This window comes from Aquarana catesbeiana, linkage group LG07 (genome assembly GCF_042186555.1).
Source record: "Aquarana catesbeiana isolate 2022-GZ linkage group LG07, ASM4218655v1, whole genome shotgun sequence".
In the NCBI taxonomy this organism is placed as follows: Eukaryota; Metazoa; Chordata; class Amphibia; order Anura; family Ranidae; genus Aquarana; species Aquarana catesbeiana.
Genome location: NC_133330.1, coordinates 40,330,352 through 40,351,818, shown reverse-complemented (window position 1 = coordinate 40,351,818; position 21,467 = coordinate 40,330,352).

The window sequence follows — 21,467 nt, the reverse complement described above, 5'->3', positions numbered from 1 at the left end:
AAGAGGTTCCCATCATGTCGTTCCTCAGATCATGGAGTGTGATAGATTCTGGGACTGGTTGGAATTTGAGAGAACTTGACCTTTGTATGTTATTTTTTCCAGTGTGATTGCAAGCACAGGCCTTCATTCTTGAATGGGTTGCCAAGGTACCAAAAGGCAAAGTACATTTTTAAAGCCCAACTCCAGAAACTGGATAGAATCTACCCCTGCATGGGCCACTTCCCCACACTGCAAGGGTTCTATGTTCATTATGTCTTGGGGAGAGATGAAAAAGCTTTAACACCTACCTTATCCCTACTCCAGCTCTCCCCTCCTCAACCTTCAGCATTCCAGGCTGTGGGTGGCCCCTTAGAGTCGCCATATACAATTCAGGGTTATTAGCCGTCCTTTGTATGTGGAAAAGGTAAGAGTGCAACCGTGGCTGGAAGAGCCTTAGAGAGGAGGCTTTGTGGGACTGGTTGCACCACTGGAGGGCCTATGGGTGGGAGGACTAAGGTATTATTCAGTGGCGGCAATATTTTGAGGGGAGCGGCAAACAAACCAACCTGCCCCCCTCACTTGCACTAACGCCACCCCCCCCCCCCCCCCCCCCGCGTACAGTAGATGAACGATGACGGTCAGTGGACGCCCCAGCGGGAGACGGACAGCAGCGATCAGTGGCCTTACCTTAGGAGGCCAATGCTGCTCCTCGCACCAGATTGCAGAGGGAAGAGCCGGGACTGTTGCTTCTCCTCCCGGCCGAACAGGAATTGGGTTCTGAGACCGGATTGGCCAGGAGTCCTAAGACTCCCTGGCCAATCCGGTCTCAGGACCCGCTTCCTGTTTGGCCGGGAGGAGAAGCATGAAGACATTAGCGAATAATAATTCACAAATGTCACACAACTGGGTGGGCTCAAGGTGCAGTGCTCCGTGCCCACCCTTTTTTGAAGCAAATTAGAGCCTCCGGCTCTAATTATGTGCTTCAAAAAAAACAACCCCCACTGAAATCCATGCGTCCAGCGCCCTGCATGTAGATTAGGGGCCGGGCGTATGGATTAGGGGGGCTGAAAGCTGGAGTTGGGCCCAACTCCAGTAAAACTCCTCCCACACTGCAAGGGTTAACTGCTCAGGAGGAGGTAAAAACTATTTTACTCAACCGAGTCTCCGCTTCCCCTGCACATGGTGCTTCCCCATGCTCCAGCAGTGGACTGTCCCTCTGCATCTTTAGTCCCTGCATTGGTCCTAATGCTGTCAGGGAACCTTAGACCACCAGAGTGCAGGAGAGAAGAGCCTGCATACACTACTTTAGCAGCCTGGAGGGAGTCTGCGGGAGCGGACGATCAGGTATCTAAAAAAGTGCTTTACCTATGACATACATTGGGCCAGTTAATGTGATCTGGATGTACATTAATATTGGAAGGAACAGGAAGCTGCAGAGGATAGTTTATAATCCACGCCTGTCATGACCACCCTATAATTGGAGGTCATGGCGCTCTGGTAAGCGCTTTCTTATCATTTGAGCACTGCGTGAGCGGTGCACTGGTGAAGGAAGATTTACAATTACTGTTTCGCTCAGCTGGACTCAATATCGTCACCGGCTTTTATTCTTGGAGCACCTAAGCACTTATATTTTTTTCTGGGACGGTGTTTTTATTTGTTGCACTTTATTCAATACCTTCCCTTTTTTTATTGCATATGTGTATGAGTGTATGATTGACACTGTTTCAGGGCCGGTTTACACCACAGAAATGCTGCACCTGCAGGGTTATAATGGCGAAAGTGGCAGGGTCTGCATCTCTCAGACGTGATTTCCCTTTGGGAGTATCTCACCAAAAATGACATTTGTGTTGAAGGGGATGCCCAAAATCTGATTTATATCTTAGTGCAGACTTCTGGCAAAATCAATAAGCCAATCAAACCAGCAGGAAATGACATTTCTGGGTGGGTGTTCTGTACACCATCTGTATACAGAACACCTCCAGGTAGCCATATTGCATTCCATTTTACAGAAAATTACAGAGCTGCAGATTGAAAATGAAAAGGTAATTTTTAATAATATTATAATAATATAATAATAATAGAGGCCGGGCACCGGGAGACACCTGTGTAGTGTGTTTTTTATTGACGCTTTTTCCCCCAGGTGAATGGGTAGGGGTACGATGTACCCCATACTCATTCACATAGGTTGGGGGGTCGGAATCTGGGGGCCCCCTTATTAAAGGGGGCTCCCGGATTCCGATAAGCCCTCTGCCCGCAGACCCCGACAACCAACGCCCCCTCATCAACATGGGGACAAGGTGCTTTGGGGTGGGAGGCAGGGCGCCCTCCTGCCCCAAAGCACCCACCCCCCCATGTTGAGGGCATGCGGCCTGGTACAGTTCAGGAGGGGGGGTGCTCGCTCGTCCCCACCCCCTTTCCTGACCGGCCGGGCTGCATGCTCAGATAAGGGTCTGGTATGGATTTTGGGGGGAACCCCACGCTGATTTTTCAGTGTGGGGGGTTCCCCTTAAAATCCATACCAGACCTAAGGGCCTGGTATGCCCCTGGGGTGGGAACCCACACCATTTTTTTATTTAAAATTTGGCGCGGCGTTCCCCCTCATGATTCATACCAGACAGCTGTCAGCACTGCCTGTCGCTCATTGCAAAAGGAAAAAACTGTTTTCCTTTCCCGATGAATGAGCCAGCTCGGCGCTGGCTCCCGTGACGGGGCTCTCAGATGTCAGATCTCGCCGATAACAGCGGCGAGATTGACACAATATCGCGGTCACCTACTGTACCTCCTCTCTAACGTTATCCCTTGCAGGTGCCAGCAACCCCCGGATGCCGGTCTTCGAACATCTTGATTGGCCGGCATAGAATGATGTAACAGGAGTCAGTCATCCCGACACAGCCTCACCAGCGCCCATCAAATGCAGCCTCACCAGCGCCCATCAAATGCAGCCTACCAGCGCCCTTAAAATGCAGCCTCACCAGCGCCCATCAAATGCAGCCTCACCAGCGCCCATCAATGCAGCCTACCAGCACCCATCAATGAATGTTTGCTTGCTTTCATTCATTCGGGAGTCGGAATACAAACACAGTCCTCCGCCGCCTCTGACACTATGTGCGAACGGAGCGGCGGCTGCCTGCTGATTCTGAAGCTTAGTTGCTTGCTGCAGAGATAAGAAAGTAGAAACACCAGTGGCTGGGCGCCCTAGGCAGCAGTACGCCCTAGGTGGCTGCCTAGTTTGCCTAGTGGTAGCACCGGCCCTGCCCATATTACTCCAAGACTCCAAGGGGACTGTCCGGGACTGAGAGATGGAGCATGATACCGGAGTACTTACCGAGAGTATACCAGAGTACTTCCCAGTAAGTCACCAAGACTATACTAGAGTGCCTATTCTGGAGTACTTAACTATACTGGAATACTTACTGATCAGTGATAAGGACTATGCTAGAGTACTTACCCATTAGGTACCAGGACTACACTATATACTAGGACTATACTGGAAACGGGGGGGGGGGGGCACCATTTTTTACCACTCCAGGTGAAACCACTGATGCCACTGCGCAGGCAGGTAGGTGTAATACAGAAGAGGCAGGGCATATTTCTCCTGCACTAAATAACCTGTCTGTGTACAATTTTTTGTAAAATGCCTTCAGTTTCACTTTAAATGCCTGTTTAGGTTTAGGGGCCCAGGAAAAGCATTTGGACTTACCTGGCCCTCCGATCCCGCAGGCTCTCTCTGCACTGCTAGACTGATCCCTGTCCTCTTCTCCATTATGCTCTGGCAATTGCAGGTCCTCTGACATCATCAAGACTGATGCAGAGTTCATAGATCTGCATTGGGCATGAGGACCCCAAGGGACAGTCCGCTGTCGGAGCGTAGGGGAGTAAGGCCCCTTTCACACTTGTGCAACCTAAAAGTCACGCATCTACAAGCAATGCCTGTGTAATCTTGAGGTCTATGGACCTCAAGTTGCATCAAAGTCGGACCAAAGTAGTGCAAGGACTACTTTGAAGTCGCTGCGACTTGAAGTCGCACAGATATGAACGGTACTCATTGGAAATCATGGGGTATGCCTTCTTATGCAACTTTGCAGTTCCAAGTCGCACAAGTGGGAAAGGGGTCTAAAGGAGAACGCCAGCCGCCGGGGGAGCGGGGATTCAGATAAGTAAAAATGTTTTTCCCATCCCCTAGACAAGTATTTACCCCTTGCAGTGTGGAGGCAGCTTCACCATAAGAGAAGGTTTTTACTTTCCCCGGAGTTGGGCTTTAAATCCAGGCAGAACGCACCTGAGAGCAAACTGCACTCGCCCATCCATAGATCTCCCTGTAAATGTATTCACTTTCCCTGACAGCTGCAACCCATCCGCTGCTTTTAGTCTCCCGCCGCTCAGGCGGTGTTCAGAACCAGTTCTCCCGCACACTTGTAATACACATAATTAGGGAATTCGATGGAAAATGAGGCAGATCATTGAGCGCTGCTGTTACACGGTACGAATCATCGGAAAATGGTGCTGCAGGGCGGCGGTTGGGGATATAAAGCATAATATTTGCTTCTGGGTAGCGACACGGCTCAGCATGCTGCAGAACTGCGCAGCAAAGCCACAGCGGGGTGACAGGATGAAAGACGCATGGTGGGCACAGACGCATCGACACAGCCGGACGCAGGGTCTTTAGTCACTCCACAGAAATCTCATGCGATCAGCCATTGTATTACGCTTAATCAGAGCTGCTAAACAATTTGCAATCTGATGTTCCACCAGGGCTGGATGTAGACTGATCTGATCTGGGGGTGCAGTAAAAAAGGTCGAGGGGCATAACGTCAATACACATCCGAGTCCCACATTACAATAGAGCCATCTGTCCCCCCTCCACAAATAGTCCTACCTTCAAATCTTCACGTTGCATGCTTAAAGTGATTTTCATATCAACATTGCTGACAGGGGAATCCCTCGAGCTATTGTCTGCTCCCAGCGGTCTGATGCGGGTAGCCAAACACCGCGGGGAGAAGACCGTGATTATCGCTAGCGGCTATAGCAGCCACTAGCAACAATCGCAAGTGAATCCGGCAGCCTGGTTGTACCCCCCACCATATTTCTCTCTTTTTTTTTTAACCACTTCAGCCCCGGAAGGATTTTCCCCCTTAATGACCAGGCCATTTTTGTGATACGGCACTGCGCCGCTTAAACAGACAATTGTCGTGTGACGCTGTACACAAACAAAACTTATATCCTTTTTTTCCCCACAAATAGAGCTTTCTTTTGGTGGTATTTGAACACCTTTGCAATATTTTTTTTTTTGCGCTATAAACAAAAAAAGTGTGTCAATTTTGAACTTTTTGCTATAATAAATATCCCCAAAAAAATGTAAAATGTAAAAAAAGAAAAGGAGGGGTGGCTGCCCCGGGGGGCACAGTGGTATGTGAGGTAGGGGCACCATGAGGTGATTGGGGGGGGGGGTTGTTTTTGGAGGGGGAATTTGGGGGTGGCAGGGAGTAAGAACTGTTCTAGGAGAGGAAAGTTGGGGAGGTGTACTAGGAGTGGTGATTTTGGGTGATTTGTATTAAAGCGGAGTTCTACCCAAAAACGGAACTTCTGCTTTAAGTGATGGTGACCCCCTGACATGCCACATTTGGCATGTCAATTTTATTTTTGGGGGGGGGGTACCCTCTTTTTAAGGGCATCCAGCTCCCACTTCCTCCCCGGGCGCCGCGGCGCCGGAAGGAAGTTCACCTCTCCCCCCTCCCTGCAATCTTCTGGAACAAGTCACAGGTCCCAGATGATTGCCCGGCCATTCACAGCATGGCTCGCGCATGCGCAGTGCGTGCCTGGCTGTGAAGCCACAGCCGGGTGCCCACAGTAAGAATGCCTCGGAGAGGAGGGGGAGAGGCACGGGGCTTCGTACTCCCGCATCACTGGACCGTGGGACAGGTAAGTGTCTGATTATTAAAAGTCAGAACTCCGATTTAAGAGATTTATGAGAATTTGTGCTAGGAGGGGGTATTTGTGCTAGGAAATGTGATATGGTAGAGGGGTGGGGGTATTTGTGCTAGTAGAGATGATTGGGGGGTAGTTGTGCTAGGAGGAAAAATTTGGGAGGAGGGAATTGTGCTAGGATGTGATATTGGGATTTGTGCTGGGGCGATAGGGGGGCAAAGACTTGTGCTGGGAGGGGGGATTTCAGTAGGGGGGCGGATTTGTACTGGGAGGAGTGAGAATTTGTGTTTAGGGGGGTAAGCATGCAGGTTGGTGCTCAATTTATATCTGGGGGGGGGGGGATTTTGGCTGAAGCATAATGCTCACACATCTTGGGGATAGGGGGGCGCAATTTGGCATGTTCGCCCCGGGACTCTGGGGGGAAAAGATTCATGCTGGGAGGGGAGGTTTCAGTAGGGGGGTGGATTTGTATTGGGAGGAGGGTAAATTGTGCTTAAGGGGTAAGCATGCAGATTAGTGGTCAAATTTTTTTTTGGGGGGGGGGGGGATTTTTGCTGACGTATAATGCTTATACATCTTGGGGATGGGGGGCGCAATTTGGCATGTTCGCCCTGGGGCTCTGGGAGATAGGATGGGCAAAGATTTGTGGTGGGAGGGGGGACTTCAATAGGGGGGTGGACTTGTACTGGAAGGACGGGGAATTTGTGCTTAAGAGGTAAGCATGCAGATAAGTGCTCAAATATTTTTTTTTTTTGGGGGGGGGGGGTTTGCTGACTTATAATGCTTATACATCTTGGGTATGGGGGGGCCCCAATTTGGCATGTTCCCCCCTGGGCTCTGGGGGGCAAAGATTTGTGCTGGGAGAGGGGATTTCAGTACGGGGGTTGGATATGTACTGGGAGGAGGGGGAATTTGTGCTTAAGGGGTAAGCATGCAGATCGGTGCTCAATTTTTGTTTTTGGGGGGAGGGGGTGATTTTTGCTAATGCATAATGCTCATACATCTTGGGGATGCAATTTGGCATGTTCCCCCTTGGGCTCTGGGGGGCGAAGATTTGTGCTGGGGGGGGGGGATTTCAGTAGGTGGGTGGATTTGTACTAGAAGGAGGGGGAATTTGTGCTAAAGGGGTAAGCATGCAGATTAGTGCTCAATTTTTTTTTGGGGGGGGGGGGGATTTTTGCTGACGTATAATGTTTTTTACATCTTGGGGATAGGGAAGGGGGGGTGCAATTTGGCATGTTTGCGCCGGGGCTCTAGATGACCTTGTCCCAGCGCTGCCTCAGAGCAAAGCCATTGTAGCTTTAGTGGGGGGGGGGGGCATTTTTTTAGGGGGCACTAAAAATGTGACTCAACCACCTGTTTTTAACAGCCCTCAACTGCACGTCTAAACGTAGCTTTACAGTGCGATTCTTATTAATGATGAGGCTGGGTAGGGATTCCCTGGGGGGGGGGGGGGGGGGGAGATAATGAATAATTCAGACACCGGCAGAGATGTTCCATCTCAACAGGAAGCTTTATGGAAGTAATCACCGATCACCGGGAAATCACCTAATTCTGGACGCATTTTACCATATGTGCGTTGCGTCCCCCCCCCCACCCCCACATCTCCAATTATGCAAAGCTTATGCTTCTCTGAAGTCAAAGGGGACGACTTCTGCGGTCGCGGACGGCGTGGCGATGCATTGGAGCGTGAGCAGATGTTTTGCCGCCCACCATTCTCCGGCTACATCTGTCTGTTTATGGCCCGACTCGCAGAGCTCCAGCCGTGCATTGTGCTCCACAATCCTGCCTTCTATGTATTGGCAACGTTTACCGGCATAAACAGGGCTCGATTATCCGGAATTGTCCGCGCTGGGTGTGAGCGATTGTCCTTTGTCGTTCTTGGCTTTGGGATAAGCCTCCCGCTGTGCGTTAGAATAACAGGCTATTTACAGGCGCAGCGGGAGACCTCTCCACACTCCAGAAGACAAACACGTTCCAGAGAGGCATCCCCCCCCCCCCCCGATCCTGGGAGGACGAGGAATCTTCCCGCGCCAACGCCGTCTTGTCCCGATTATTATGGACGCCCACTGGAACACGACCAATATATAAATGATAGGGTACAGGGATTTTTTTTTTTTTTTTTAACGCTTCATTATGGTACTTGGATTGATGCCGGATTTCGTTCACTGATAATCTTGTAAATAGCCAACACAGCTGCTCTAAGCTCACCACACACGTTACAACCTGATTGTACAATCTCCTTTAAATCAACTATGTAGTGCAAGGGCCTGCCTGATTGGATACAGATTGATTAAATCATTTAGCTAGGTCTTTATTGTTTTGGTAAATTTAATATTGACTGTATGGTTACGTTGTGAAATGTATGGTGACCCTAATGGGTCTGCTTGGGTTACTCCCTTCACCCCTCATCAAAATGCTAAAGACATTTAAAAAAAAAAAACCTTTCAATTTGAATTACATACAGTGCATCCGAGAAAGTATTGACATCGCTTCACTTTTTCCACATTTTGTTATGTTACAGCTTTATTCCAAAATTGATTAAATGTATTATTTTCCTCAAAATCCTACAAACAATACCCCACAATGACAACGTGAAAGAAGTTTGTTTGAAATCTTTGCAAATTTATAAAAATAAATAAATTAAAAAATCGCATGTTCATAAGTATTCACAGCCTTTGCCATGACACTCAAAATTGAGCTCAGGTACATCCTGTTTCCACTGATCATCCTTGAGATGTTTCTACAACTTGATTGGAGTCCATCTGTGGTAAATTCAGTTGATTGGACATGATTTGGAAAGGCACACACCTGTCTATAGAAGGTCCCACAGGTAACAGTGCATGTCAGAGCACAAACCAAGCCATGAAGTCCAAGGAATTGTCTGTAGTCCTCCGAGACAGGATTGTATGGAGGCACAAATCTGGGGAAGAGTACAGAAACATTTCTGCAGCATTGAAGGTCCCAATGAGCTCAGTGGCCTCCATCATCTGTAAATTGAAGAAGTTTGGAACAAATCAGGACTCTTCCTAGAGTGGGCTGCCCGGCCAAACTGAGCGATCGGGGGAGAGTGACCTTAGTCAGGGTGGTGACCAAGAACCTGATGGTCACTCTGACAGAGCTCCAGCGTTTCTCTGTGGTGAGAGGAGAACCTTCCAGAAGAACAACCATCTCTGCAGCACTCCACCAATCAGGCCTGTATGGTAGAGTGGACAGACGGAAGCCACTCCTCAGTAAAAGGCACATGACAGCCTGTCTGGAGTTTGCCAAAAGGCACCAAAAGGACTCTGACCATGAGAAACAACATTCTCTGGTCTGATAAAACAAAGATTGAACTCTTTGGCCTGAATGGCAAGTGCCATGTCTGAGGGAAACCAGACCTAATCACCTGACCAATACCATCCCTACACTGAAGCATGGTGGTGGCAGCATTATGCTGTGGGGATGTTTTTCAGCGGCAGGAACTGGGAGACTAGTCAGGATCGAGGGAAAGATGAATGCAGAAATGTACAGAGACATCCTTGTTGAAAACCTGCTCCAGAGCGCTCTGAACCTCAGACTGGGTCAAAGGTTCATCTTCCAACAGGACAACGACCCTAAGCACACAGCCAAGAAAACAAAGGAGTGTCTACGGAACAACTCTGTGAATGTCCTTGAGTGGCCCAGCCAGAGCCCAGACTTGAACCCAATTGAACATCTCTGGAGAGATCTGAAAATAGCTGTGCACTGACGCTCCCCATCCAATCTGATGGAGCTTGAGAGGTCCTGCAAAGAAGAATGGGAGAAACTGCCCAAAAATAGGTGTGCCAAGCTTGTCGCATCATACTCAAAAAGACTTGAGGGTGTAGTTGGTGCCAAAGGTGCTTCAACAAAGTGTTGCGCAAAGGCTGTGAATACTTATCTACATGAGATTTATTTCATTTTTTATTTTTAATAAATTTGCTAAGATTTTAAACAAACTTCTTTCATGTTGTCATTATGGGGTATTGTTTGTAGAATTTTGAGGAAAATAATGAATGAATAATGAATTTAATCCCTTTTGGAAAAAGTAACATAACAAAATGTGGAAAAATGAAGTGGTGTGAATACTTTCCGGATACATTGTACCTTATTTCAGACCCATTGACATCTTTACTGGGTCTCTGTGCTTCTTTATGCAATGCAGGCAGATTATGGCTGGTGGGAGGGGCCAGCAGGGTGATGTACATAACTTTCTGAACACATCCCAGCACCCAGCCTTTCAGTACTTTAAAGTGGTTGTAAAGGCTGAGGCCCGGTTCACACAGCAAATTCAGTGCAGATTCCGCACTGCATCAAAATCGCAACCCGTGCGTGTGGACCGATTGTGGAGTGTATCTGTGTAACTGCTTACCGACCGGCCATCGTCATTATACTGCGGCAGGTTGGCACGACTGTGCAAACCGCCATAGGTGGTGTATGGCGGCCGCTTTAAGAGCTATAGGGGGCGCGAGCACTGGCGAGATGCCAAAAACCGATGCACGTGGCCGCTGGCGACCCACGATCGCTTCTCAGAGAGCCAGAAAGGCGATCTGTCAATGTAAACAGACAGATCCCCGTTCTGACAGGGGAGGAGAGAGAGATCGTCTATTCCTAGTGATCAGGAACAGCGATCTCTCACTACTCCCTGTCAGTACACTCCCCCCACAGTTAGAATCACTCCCTAGGGAACATATTTAACCCCTTGCTCGCCCCCTAGTATTAATCTTGTCCCTGCCAGTGTCATTTATACAGTAATCAGTGGCTATTTTTAGCTCTGATCGCTGTATAAATGTCAATGGTCCCAAAGAAGTGTCAAAAGTGGCCAATCTGTCCGCCGCAATGTCACAGTCCCACTAAAAATCGCTGATCACTGTCATTAATAGTAAAACAAAAAATGAATAATAAAAATGCCATAAATCTATTCCCTATTTTGTAGATGCTAAAACTTTTGCGTAAACCAATCAATAAACGCTTATTGCGATTTTTTTCTACCAAAAATATGTAGAAGAATATATATTGGCCTAAACTGATGAAGACTTTTTTTGGGTATTTATTTTAGCAAAAAGTAAAAAATATTAGTTTTTTCAAAATTGACGCTTTTTTTGTTTATAGTGCAAAAAAATAAAAACCGCAGAGGTGATCAAATACCACCAAAAGAAAGCTCTATTTGTGGGGAAAAAAAAGGACATCATTTTTGTTTGGGTATGTCACATGACTGTTCAATTGTCAGTTAAAGCGACGCAGTGCCGTATCACAAAAAATGGCCTGGTCAGGAATTGGGTAAATCCTTCCGGGGCTGATGGCACCTCGAAATCGGTTTGCAGAATACAGTGCGATTTGCAGAATTAGATCCGATTCTGGTATGGACAAAAAAAGGGTCTGCATGAGTTTGGTACGAATGTAGTATGATTTTAGCCATACAAATCCTTTGCTCAAATCGCACCCACCCCACGATTCCTGTGCTAATTACATGCGATGTCTTGCATCGCATCAGCGTGAACCGGGCCTGAAGGTTTTTTTACCTTTGTGCATTCTATGCATGAAGGTAAAAAACCTGTGTGCTGCTCCCCCTAATACTCACCTGAGCCCCCTCTCTATGCACTGGAGCCTTGGCTCTCCCAGGTTTCTCTCTCCTCCTTGTCTGAGACAGCAGCGGCAGCCATTGGCTCCCACTTCTGTCAATCATAGACCGTGGACTAATGAGGAGAGAGTGGGGGCGGAGCTGAGCCATGGCTCTATGTGTCTTATGGAGACATAGAGCAGGGTTCGGGAATGAGCACTCACCAGCACCCCGATAGGAAGCCGTTTGCTACTGGGGGCACTGGTCAAGGGGAAGGTGCCAGAAGCACCAGTGGGGGACCCGAAAAGAAGAGGAACCTGGGGGTGTGATCAGAGTGGAGGGATGGGGGTGGGATCAGAGTGGGGGAATCTGGGGAGGGGGGATCTGGGGGTGTGATCAGAGTGGAGGGATGGAGGAGAATCTGGGGGTGTGATCAGAGTGGAGGAATCTGGTGGGGGATCTGGGGGTGTGATCAGAGTGGGGGGGATCTGGGGGGGGGGTGATTAGAGTGGGGGTATTTGGGGATGTGATCAGGGCGGGGGGGGGGGGTTATGATCAGAGTGTGGGGGGTATCTGGGGAGTGTGATCAGATTGGAGGGGAGGTTTATCATCAGAGTGGGGCGTATCTGGGGGTGTGATCAGGGTGGGGTTATTTGGGGGTGTGATCAGGGTGGGGGTTATTTGGGGGTGTGATCAGGGCGGAGGGGGGTTATGGTCAGAGTGTGGGGGGTATCTGGGGAGTGTGATCAGATTGGAGGGGAGGTTTATCATCAGAGTGTATCTGGGGGTGTGATCAGGGTGGAGATATGTAAAAGTCCACGGGTTAGGGGGCGCAAATTACTTGCCTTGCCCCGGGCACTGACGACCCACACTAGGTTATGGCTATTTGATTGTTTACAGAGTCCATCATTTTGCTTGCACATTTTTAAATAAATTGAAGCGTGTATGGCCACCATTATCCTAAAGGGGCATCTAAGGTAGGCCATAGATGATGCATTTTATTTTTGTTCAACCAGCGAGTGTGTTGATGGGGGCTATTGTGTTCGGACAGCAGGGAGAGCCAGGAGCACCAGTGGGGGACCCGAAAAGAAGAGGAACCTGGGGGTGTGATCAGAGTGGAGGGATGGGGGTGGCTTCAGAGTGGAGGAATCTGGGGAGGGGTGGGATCTGGTGGTGTGATCAGAGTGGAGGGATGGGGGGGGATCAGAGTGGAGGAATCTGGGGAGGGGTGGGATCTGGTGGTGTGATCAGAGTGGAGGGATGGGGGGGGATCAGAGTGGAGGAATCTGGGGAGGGGTGGGATCTGGTGGTGTGATCAGAGTGGAGGGATGGGGGGGGATCAGAGTGGAGGAATCTGGGGAGGGGTGGGATCTGGTGGTGTGATCAGAGTGGAGGGATGGGGGTGGGATCAGAGTGGAGGAATCTGGGGAGGGGGGATCTGGTGGTGTGATCAGAGTGGAGGGATGGGGGTGGGATCAGAGTGGAGGAATCTGGGGAGGGGGGGATCTGGTGGTGTGTGATCAGAGTGGAGGGATGAGGGTGGGATCAGAGTGGAGGAATCTGGGGATGGGGGGATCTGGGGGTGTGATCAGAGTGGAGGAATCTGGGGAGGGGGGATCTGGGGGGTGTGATCAGAGTGGAGGAATCTGGGGAGAGGAGATCTGGGGGTGTGATCAGAGTGGAGGAATCTGGTGGGGGATCTGGGGGTGTGATCAGAGTGGGGGGGATCTGGGGGGGGTGATTAGAGTGGGGGTATTTGGGGATGTGATCAGGGCGGGGGGGTTTATGATCAGATTGGAGGGGGGTATCTGGGGAGTGTGATCAGATTGGAGGGGGGGGGTTTATGATCAGAGTGGGGGGTATCTGGGGGTGTGATCAGGGTAGGGTTATTTGGGGGTGTGATCAGGACGGTGGGGGTTATGATCAGAGTGTGAGGGGTATCTGGGGAGTGTGATCAGGGTAGGGGGGGTTATGATCCGAGTGGGGGGGGTATCTGGGGTGTGTGATCAGGGTGGGGGGTATGTAAAAGTCCACGGGTTAGGGGGCGCAAATTACTTGCCTTGGCCTGGGCACTGACGACCCACACTAGGTTATGGCTATTTGATTGTTTACAGAGTCCATCATTTTGCTTTTGAACATTTGTATGGCCACCATTATCCTAAAGGGGCATCTAAGGTAGGCCATAGATGATGCATTTTATTTTTGTTCAGCCAGCGAGTGTGTTGATAGGGGAATCCCTCCGGCGGACCTATTGTGTTCGTGTTCTGACAGCAGGGAGAATTTACCTCTGTCAGAATACAGTGATTAGTGTTTCCGGCTGTAGCTGGCAGCACTGATTGAAAAAAGGAAAACTTCACAGGCTGGTTGTACAGAAGTCGATTGAGAGATCAACTTCTGTACAACCAGCCTGCCCATAGATGGATCGGAATTCGGCCAGTCCCTGATGAACCAGCCAAATTTGGATCTTTTTTATGGCCGGCTTTACAGTGCGATAATGTCAGGCAGTGTTCATTTTGTCGACTAAAATACGACTAAAACTAAAACAATTAAGATGACTGAAATAAGACTGAAACTAAAATGCCATTTTAGTCAAAAGACTAATGCCCTGTACACACGGTCGGACTTTCCGACGGAATATGTGCGATCGGAGCTTGTTGTCGGAAATTCCGACCATGTGTGGGCCCCATCGGACTTTTTCCATCGGAATTTCCGACACACAAAGTTTAAGAGCAGGCTATAAAATTTTCCGACAACAAAATCCGTTTGCTTAAATTCCGACCGTGTGTGGGCAATTCCGACGCACAAAGTTCGACGCATGCTCAGAATAAATTAAGAGACGAAAGCTATTGGCTATTGCCCCGTTTATAGACCCGACGTACGTGTTTTACGCCACCACGTTCAGAACGATTGGATTTTCTGACAACTTTGTGCGACCGTGTGTATGCAAGACAAGTTTGAGCCAACATCCGTTGGAAAAAATCCATGGATTTTGTTGTCGGAATGTCCAATCAGTGTCCGACCGTGTGTACAGGGCATTAAGACTAAAATTAAATTGAAATTTGACTTCAAAATGAACACTGGTCTGTAGTGCATGTTCATACCGCAATGCCATAAATAATAACATATTCGATTTTCCACTCCAGCAGTATATAACGAGTTTGGAAATAGTAGAGAATTGTTAACTAATGCATTACAATTTAATTACACCCATTCCATTTTAGACGACTAAAACTAAAATAATTGCAGAAGACTAAAATGGGACTAAAACTAAATTGAAATTTGCTGCCAAAATGAACACCGATGTCAGGGATATCATTGTGGAAAGGTATGGGGATTATATATGCATAGCTGGGAAGTGTAGTAGAAGAGATGTCTGTGGATCTCAGGGTGGCAGAACGCGGGTCGTTATCTGGGCTCATGGCGAGATGTGTGAACACGATACACAGTACAGGAGGAAACGACTGGGAGATAAGAAGATGATAATCACTGAGGATTATCAGACTAATTAGTAGCAACGAGATAAGAGATAAACCTGGAGAGAAAAAGATTGCGGAATTCTGCCCATTCGTTTTGTTTGGGGCTCATTCACACCCCATCGAACCCGTTATTATGTGCTGGCACATGGGGTGAACGCACATTGCCATGCGATGCAATGAAACAAATGGCGGAACTTGCGACAGATTCATGTCCATGTCAATGGGGTGTATACAAATATGCTGCAGCATTGTATTTGTGACACAATGCTTACACGGAGGACGTATTTTACACCAACATGAAAGAGGTCTTTTTTAACTTTATGTTCTTTATCACCGTTACGGCAGCTATTCATTATTAACCTGTTCCCATCCGCGCTATAGCCGAATGATGTCTACAGCCTGGACCTACCGTCAGAATTGATAGCGGAAGCGCCGTTCAGTCGCCGCCATCTTGCTACACCGCACACTCCTCCACACTAACGATACACGGAGAAGGGGGTAAGCGGGCATCTTGTTATACCCACCGGAGTTTTACATTTTAGTTATTTTTGACAGGAAATGGAGCATATATGGTGAAGTACAGTATTTGGAAATCCATCGGACTGTTTACATGTTGAATTATAAAAGCAGAGGTGTTCTGTCACATTAGTAAACCTGTGAGATCAGCAGTTTTGCCGCTGTTTCTGAAAATCAACATCTAAACAGTCCGTCGGACTTCTAAATCCTGCATTTAATCTTATGAGCTCCATTTACTCTTAAAAATATCTGTGAAAGGCAAATCTCCAGTGGGTGTAACAAGATGTCTGCTTGCCCCCTTCTCGGTGTATCCTTACTGTGGAGGAGTGCGGGGTGTAGCAAGACGGTGACGACAGAATGTCACTTCCGTTACCAATTCTGACGGGTCACCATATCTGTCGGAACACCTGCCCTGACCTGCATCTCTGAGATCCTAACGTCTTAGTCCTCCCTATTGACCTCTGTACCCTCCTGTAACCCCACTGCATCAAGTAACCCCTGCACTCTGTGCCTCTGGTGACCCCTTTGTCCCCCATTGTCTTTAAGACCAGTGTCCCCGAGTTTCATTGTTCATTTCTTTTCAGTTATCAGCCTTGGCCCTGTATCGGACCACCCTTGTCCACTGCTTGCCCTGACCTGTTGGCTTGTGCCCTTGTGATCCTAGCATCTTAATTCTCCCATTGAGCTCTATATACTCCTATGACCCAACACTCTGTGGCTCCGATGACCCGTGTCCCCCATTGTCTTCAAGTCCAGTATTGTTGAGGTCTGTGTCCCCAAGTTCTTGTGTTTTTGTCCATTTGGTTATCAGCCCTGGCCTTGTATCTGACCATGCTTGTCTGCTGCCTGCCCTGACCTGTGTCCCTGAGATCCTAGCAATTTAGTACTTTCATTGACCACTGTACACTCTTTTCTCCAGTAACCCCTACACTCCGTGGCTCTAGTGACTCCGGGTTTCCTCTATGTCTTCAATACCAGCATCCCCGAGTTGTCTGCTGCTTGCCCTGACCTGTTGGTCTATGTCTTTGTCATCCTAGCATCTTAGCACCCCCATACACCTCTGTATACTCCTGTGACTCCACTTTATCCAATAACTCCTGCTCTCTGTGACTCTGATGACTCGTCTTCCCCATTGTCTTAAAGACCAGTGTCCTCGAGTTTCGGCGTCTCCGATTCCTTGTCTGTTCGGTGATCAGCCTTGGTCCTGTACCTGAAGACATTTATCTGCCGCCTGCCCTGACCTTTGGTCTGTCCCGATTTATGAGATTGCTTGTTGATTTGGTAGTTCATTCTGGTTCTTTCTGCCATCTGCTTGGGTATGTTTGAGGGTCGCAACCTTGGAGCTGTCCCGCAGCAAAGTCCATCACCCCATGAGGGTTGCGTTGGTGAATACCAGGCGGCTCGTTAGCCTCTGTACCTTGAACTTTTTAGGGCTCACACAAACTGTGCAGACTGTCTACTGGCCCACAATTCCTCTAGCCCACATGTGTCAAACACAAGGCCCGCAGGCTGAATCCGGCCCTCCAGGACATTTCATGTGGCCCTCGCACCTTTCCTGCGGCTGCTGCACATCTCTAATCTCCACCCCCACCTTGTCTCAGCAGTCGGCAACAGAGAGGACAACAGAAAACAGAACTCCTCAAGATCCTGCACTTCTGCAGAGAGGCTCGTCTCAACCCCCCCTCACATCTCAGCAGTCAGCAGAAGAGAGGACACAACTTCTCCTACAAGTCCTGCACCTCTCTGTTCAGATGCAGCCCCCCCCCCCCCGCCACCTCAGCCTCCACTGCTGACTCCAGTCCTCCTCTGGTCCTCCTCCAGACCCCAGCTTCTCGGTGGCAGCACAAGGTGGGGGGGGGGGGGGCACTGTGAGGTGAGGAAATGTGGGGGACTCTTGACTTTTGATGTGGAGGGGGTAACGATAGAACCAATACTTTGAGGGCAACCATAATGCTAATGCGGCCTGCAATGAAAATGAGTTTGCTCATATCAGTTACGGGAACACATTTTGCCACGCATTACAGCAACACACAAGGGTGGAGATTGGCAAAATATAAAATCTGAGTTTAGGTGAGCATTACATTCACAATCAACAGTTTTCTCTCTCCAGGCATGCATAAGAAATGCAGCTATACATAAAACAAGATAAATAATTTGCAGGATTCGCCAGCGGCAGGAAACAAGTAAACGGCTGAGCAGAGCGGCGTAGATTGGTCGCGGTGAATCTAACCGCTGCAGAGGAGTCGGCGCTCCATTCCCTGGATCCTAATTGCCAGGAGCTCTCGCCACCCCCTACCCCCCTCCAGCTTATCTCCGGCAGCAGTGCCGTTCCTTATCTCCCAGACAAATGGCCTGCGCACACAACTCAAACAGCGCGAGTATTTATCTCTCTGACATGCGTGTCCCTGTTTGTTTTCTGCAGCCTTGAGACATCGGCTCAATCTTCCAACATTATTTAAGGCTTTGCCTGGCAGGCTCCTCGGGCGCTCTTCTGTGGCATTAATCAATTTCAGAGATGCGTTTATCACGCGGCGTAATAAATCCAGGCCTAATCAATGCCTATCTGGTGTTGACAGTGACAGAAATCTTCAGGAAAAGAAATAAACTTCAGGAAAGCAGGAAAGATACATGGCCGGCGAGAGGCTTTGTCTCTTAATCCCGCTGTTCCTGCATCCATGTCAACAACGTCGGCTTCTCCCGCTATCAAAGGGAATACGAAACGAGTCGATAATACTGGCGCGGTTTTCAAAGTATTTTTTAATATTCCCGGGAATTAAATCTCCCAGAATTCCAAGTCATGCGGATTGACGTCAATTATGTCTGAAGGTATGGGGATGACCTTGGAAGATCAATGGCCTGAAAAATAGAAACCCATCCTTTTAGATTGTAAGCCCCCATGAGCAGGATCCTTCTAAGGCCTCATTCACACCTATGCATTTTTCAGTGCGTTTTCTGTTTTTCAGAAATGCACTACAGTCCATTTAACATGGTTTCCTATGGGTCACATTCACAACTCTGTGTTTTCCACGGGTGTGTTTTTTGGAAAGGGTAAGGTTAGGTTCACACCTATGCGAATTGGATCCAGGTTTCCCCGCAATCCAATTCGCACGGTAGGAGATTATAATCAGCTCTCTATAGAGCCGGTTCAGATATCTCCGCTGCGGCTCCGGTGTGAATTTGCACAGGGGTCCTTGTGCGTCTTTTGGTCCGTTTCAAGTCTGAATTCAGCCAAAAAATTCAGGTTGAAATCAGGCCTAAAACGGTGAACAGTGGCGCACCGGACCCCTGCTGGGAGCCGCATGCGGCAATAGTGTGAATCCAGCGTCAAGGACTTTTTTTTCCCCCACAGCAGGTTGCATTTTTGGTACCATAGACTTTAATGGAAAAGCAGCAGAAACGCATCAAAAACACAGTGCTTGTGCTTTTGATGCGTTTCTGCGGCACGGCAACAGACACCTCCCAAAAACACCTCAAAACCACACTGGAAAAAATGCATCAACTGCAACCTGAATAGGTTTGATTTAGGCGGCTCATTCACACAGGCATATGCGTATTTTCTGCATGGAACCCAAGCAGAGCTAACAGAAGAGCTTCTGTCAAATATGCACCTACAGTGCCTTCAAAAAGTATTCATACCCCTTGAAATTTTCCACATTTTGTTACAACCAAAAACATAAATGTATTTTATTGGGATTTTATGTGATAGACCAACACAAAGTGGCACATAATTGCGAAGTGGAAGGAAAATGATATATGATTTTCCAAATTTTTTACAAATAGATATGTGAAAAGTGTGGGGTACATTTGTATTCAGCCCCCCTGAGTCAATACTTTGTAGAACCGCCTTTCACTGCAATTATAGCTGCAAGTCTTTTTGGGGATGTCTCTACCAGCTTTGCACATCTACAGAGTGACATTTTTGCCCATTCTCCTTTGCAGAATAGCTCAAGCTCTGTCAGATTGGACGGAGAACGTCTGTGAACAGCAATTTTGAAGTCTTGCCACAGATTCTCAATTGGATTTAGGTCTGGACTTTGACTGGGATATTTTAACACATGAATAGGTTTTCTTCTAAGATTGCCCCGTATTTGGCTCCATCCATCTTCCCATCAACTCTGACCAGCTTCCCTGTCCCTGCTGAAGAAAAGCATCCCCACAACATGATGCTGCCACCACCATGTTTCACAGTGGGGTTGGTGTGTCCAGGGTGATGTGCAGTGTTAATTTTCCGCCACACATAACGTTTTGCTTTTAGGTCAAAAAGTAAAATTTTGGTCTCATCTGACCAGAGCACCTTCTTCCACATGTTTGCTGTGTCCCCCACATGGCTTCTTGCAAACTGCAAATGAGACTTCTTATGGCTTTCTTCTTGCCCCTCTTCAATAAAGGCAGTGGCAGCCCGTACTAACGGTAAGATTTTAGGACAACAGTCTGTCAACAGACAATCCCTTGCCAACAATCATACCGTGTGTACGAGGCTTTATACACCACTTTTTCCTACAGGTAAAGGTTTACCTGTAGGTACTGTAAATATCTTCTAAACCTGCACTGTTTAGGAGATATTCCCTGTATCAGCATGTCCCGACGTCATCGGCACATGCGCACTGAAGAAACGGCTCGATCGCATGCGCAGGAGTGACATCAACCTGGAAATAACTCTGGGAGACATGTCGCCGGTGACGGGACCACTGCAACAGCTTTGATCTAAGGTAAGTATTTCACTATGAGCTAGTGTTCTATGCATACTAGCTCATTGTGCTTTTGTCTTGCAGGTTTTTTTTTTTCCTCGGGTTTACAACCACTTCAATGAGACATTAGGGATCGTTTAGACGCCTGATGTCTCACCTGCCCTCCATTGAAGATAACAGAGCACAGTTCGTACTATATTAGCTTCTTACCTGTCCGCAGCGACCAATGAAAATGACACCTGAAACTGGAAGTATACATAATGCTTCTGGGTTCTTTGCAGCTAGGGGAGATCAGTGAATGAATGTTCGCTGGTCTCTCCCTCCCCCTACACCCAAAGCTACCTGCCATGTGGGTCCGGGGCCTGCAGGTGGGACAGATGAGCCTGGGAAGCATGATGGGTGGGGGGGAGCACAGTTCCAAAGGGCACAGAAAGCGTTCAGATGACTGTACAGCCGCCAGGTCACTTTCCTAAGAGAGACAACTGTCGGATTGTGGAGTGTACAACAGTTTGCATAACCCCCCCAGTACAATAAGTACGACTTTTCAAGAATGAAAATCACTTTCACAGTTAGAATTGTGTTTAGTTGGGAAAAGTTTTCTATCCTGCTCCTTTTCACTAACGATTATAAAATCAAACAAATGTTCAAAAAACCAAAAATTCTATAGGGCCAGCTTAAAACTCTTGAATTGTATTGTAATATTTCTGTCTTCCTTTTTATTGTAAATTACTGCGCAAGCTATTATAGTGTTACTAAACCCACAACAGTAAAATCAGTGTGTATATGCAGTAACGCATGCTTGTTATACTCACTGTGGAATCTAAAGAGTTAATCCTCCGCATTGTGTAAAAAGGCTGTTTGATCCTCCTACAAGCTTTAACCAGTGCTCGACTGGACACTGATAGAAGTACTGCTGCTGATGACAAAAGGTATTTAGCAGTTTATGTTTACTAAAATAATTGCATTTTCATGTTCAGTGTACTGTGGGAGACCAGATATAGTGAATTGCAGGGGTCACTTTAATTCTATATTAAATCCTGTATAATAATGAACACATATGTAGAACTGTATCAACAGAGGCACGGAACAGCAAATCCTTTCCCAAACTTGCTTTTCAAAGGAACAGATTACCAAGATAAGTAGACATAAACGCAATTACAAATATATCATATAATCTTTTGGCTGGATTTACACTGTTATGTGTGCATGCGGCGTGCATGGTAACACACAGGTGTAGGTGAATGAGCCTATACAGTTTCCTTTTGTCTTCCACACTAAATTGCAGTGAACAGATGTGAAAAAGGAAGAAATGGGATTTCTACT